General features: G+C 36.9%; 1 long non-coding RNA gene across 1 annotated transcript; it reads right to left on the bottom strand.

The window, feature by feature from the left end:
* Window positions 1-351: 351 nt before the first annotated feature.
* On the bottom strand, window positions 352-3,195 carry LOC137154120 (uncharacterized). The gene is made up of 3 exons (XR_010920082.1): window positions 3,051-3,195; window positions 2,885-2,938; window positions 352-473 (listed from the first exon to the last, which is right to left on the bottom strand). It is a non-coding gene; the product is annotated as an uncharacterized lncRNA (long non-coding RNA).
* Window positions 3,196-3,557: the final 362 nt, after the last annotated feature.

Below are 3,557 nucleotides of genomic sequence, written 5' to 3'. Positions count from 1 at the left end.
CTTAACATAGTCCTCTTTGAACAGGACTAAACTAATTGGAACTAGGAAACTTTCAGTTTGCGCCCACAGCATCCACATGCTACTCACACCCCCATAGTCCATACTGCAGGTCAATATAAACACAGCTTAAGAAGAACATTGGAAATGGAGTCAATATAAGTTAATGAAAACTGAAAGTCCAATCAGTAGAGATAAATAGGAACAGAGTCCAATAAAAATGAGTAATACAAGGAAATCCCATTCACAGAAAATAAGCACTATAGAGAACTTTATTTTCAGATGGGAATTAACTGTGTTTTATAAAGTAAATGAAAAACAAATAACCAAAATGACTAGGCAAATGGAGCAAACTTTTGTTAATAAAAATTCTAGGTCATGTGGCCATCTATCCTGCCAGCATAGACTGGGATTTCTCTGCCTCGTCACCAAGAAGAAAAAGCTGTTTTCTTCTAAAACTGTCCCAACAAGGCTGCCTAAGAAGGGAGGAACAAATTGCCTTTTATTAATTCCAACACACTTTCCCTTTGTATACTGGCTATTCCACTGCCTGAGGACACAAACCCAGATATAGCCCACATTTTCCACATCTCCTCGTGTGGTATTACTAACAGTTAACATTTTAACTCTTCAGCCGGTTAACATTTTCTGAAATATTTTTCCAACAAAAAATGGGATTTAGTGAAAAAAGTATTTCACTGGAAAGTGATGACATTTTTCCAATAAGAAATTTCAGAATGAAACAAAGATTGTGTTGAATTGAAATTTTTGGTTTTGAAAAAATGAAAATAAATCTGAAATTCTTGGAGTGTTTTCCCTTTTCCTCCACCTTTTATTCTACTGGTGCCATGACACCAAACATTCTGTTGAATTGCAAGATCCAGCACCATCCTCCCCTCCCACCCACTTTCTATTTTTTCCTCCCTTTTGCCACTCTAACTTCTCAAAATATGCTCAAGGAAATGCTAGGAAACATTTGAATGGCAAAAAAAGAAGAAATGGGAAAAGTAGGGAGGAGCCTAGATGTCATTCATTCTGTTATATTTTAGTGGGGGAGGAAAAAACAAATTTTTGAAACTGAATAAAATTTCAAAACAATTAAAAAAAATTCTCACAAGTAAATCATAAGACAAGTTTCAAATGAAAGTTTTCACTCAAAATTTGCCCATTACCACTTTCTGATCAAATTCAACTTCCAACTTGCGTAAAATCCTGGATGCATTGAAAGTCAGTGAGAGACTCTTTGATTCAGTGGGGCTAGGATTTTTCTCTGGATATTCTCCTGATTGAAATTGTGCTTTATACTTCTGCTAATTGTCTGTAACCACCAATATCATTTCTGGAAAGAGTTCTAATTCTAATGGTTCCGTTCTGCCCCAATTAAAAAAAGGTAAGCAGTGGTGCCTATGCTTATTAGATAAACACAAATTACAATGCTTCTTCTGAATAGAACCCTCAGTACAAGCCTTGTATTTATGATGTCCGGGTTTTTTTTATTTTATTTTATTTTATTTTTTAAGCAAATGTGGTCAGCATTTCCCCCATGAGGACAATTATAGCTGGTTAGATGGTAGTTGGAGACTAGTATATAAAGAATTTCACAATTTTTAATATTTTTTTCTTAAAATATCTTTGATTCTGCTTTATTTTTGCTATGCAACTATTACCAACATTGTGCAATAAGTTAACTTAAGGGACTTTTCTTCAAACTAATTGCAGTTTTACCACTAACTTCACAGCGACCAGGTCACAAGCCTCTATTTGCAGAGCACTGTATATCCAAGCTTCATTTATTGGCTATCACAAACTTCATTCTGACAATATAGTCCACAACAATCTTTTTAAACCATTTTTGTACCAGCCATAAACTAAACTAAACTTAGACTAGTATGAGAGAAAACTACTTAGTCTTATTACTGCAACCTAACAATTTCTCTGTCCTGGCTCCTGTAAGGCATTAAGGTGTACTCAAAAATCATGATACACTCTTATATTTTGACAGTCATTAAGAGGTTTCTTGCTCGTTGATGGCAGAGGGTAGGATATGCACATTATACCATTTTGCAGTTAAAACTGCATTATTTCCTGGTATGTTGCATACCACTGTATTAGAATAAAGACACACTTAACCTGTGATTTAGGAATAAGGGATTTTTTTTGTTTGGAGCTAGGGCTAGCAGATGACAACATACAGTATCACTCATAAGATTTTTTTTGACATATTAGCTACAAACTCTGTCAACAACAATCATCTGATTATTGCTAGCAGCATAGGCATACAGGCCATTTATTTTACAGCGAGACTAGTCATATACCAGGCAGTGCTGTAATCTTTGCTGCAGAAGAGCTCCATTCTGCTGTGTCACGCCACACTGTATTTTGAAACAGTTAATTAGCAGGAACAATATAAAATTACACTAATAGCTTGCAAATCATAATTAGATTATTTTTAGATGAAGAATATGGGCTATCCTTTTTATCTGTCACAGACTAGGAAACACCATTCTGATTATGACAAGCCAGTCATTGAGTCTTCTAGACTGTGTCACAAAGTCATGTGTTGTCCCAGAGTTCTAGAGGTAGCCTTTATCTTATCATGAGTAAAGCATATCTGCTTATTGATTATGTAGGAGGGTGCTCATGTGGGTTGTCCTAATCCAGCAAGCACATGGAACATGCTGCAGTCATGAAATGTGCTCTTAAGGATCTTCTAGCTGCAAGAGAAATATGGGCCCAAGCCAAAACATACTGAAGTTAATGGGAGTCTTTCCATAGGCTGGAGTATGCCTTGGATCAGGCCCTTTATGAAAAACTGGTGCATAGTTATCAGATTGGCAAGCATAAATCTAAAAGCTTTTGGAAAATAGCTCTATGTCAAGTGCCTTACCTTTTCCTGTACAGTGCAGTTACCACCTCCATTTCCTTCTAGCATATAGCCAAACTGCAAAAAATATCAGAGGACAAAAAAGTTCCACAGAAATAGGTGTACCTTGGGGCTTTCTGCAGCCCAGTTTAAAAACAAACAAACCACAAAATAAAGGAGAAAAACTTACTTCTCTCAGTCTCCCACTACATAAAAAAAACCAGTTGTCTATAACATAGATTAATCCAGCAAGCACCTGGCTCTGCTAGCTACTGGAACCTGCAGCTTGATAGTCTTGAACTCTTTCACCAAACCACCCAGAAAGAAGTACTTTCTCTCTTCCCTCAAATGCTGCTAGTGCCACACCGAGCCTCTTTATAATGGATCACAATTGGCCCCAGCTGGTCCATTTCCTTTCTCCTCCTGACAAAATTAAGTCCTATTAATGTCCAGTTGCATGAGGTTTCTACACTCCATCCCAGGCACTTCATAGTACAACAGCACTGGCACATATTTACCTTCTCAAATGCAAAAACAATTCCACTTTTTTTTTTGGTTTACACGTGGTCTGACACCCTCTCCCATCCAAAGTAAACTGCTGTCATTTGCACTGTACCCCTCCACTTCCTTAATGGTAAGGATGATGCATTTATCTTATCAAAATAATTCCCTTTCCACCTCTGTCTGAATCCACACA

The sequence above is a fragment of the Emydura macquarii genome, unplaced genomic scaffold, assembly GCF_026122565.2.
Source record: "Emydura macquarii macquarii isolate MOO-44397 ecotype Brisbane River unplaced genomic scaffold, CSIRO-AGI_Emac_v2 contig_1253, whole genome shotgun sequence".
Lineage (NCBI taxonomy): Eukaryota > Metazoa > Chordata > Testudines > Chelidae > Emydura > Emydura macquarii.
The sequence above is the reverse complement of the archived record's forward strand: the minus strand, read 5'-3'. Positions and strand labels throughout refer to the sequence as shown.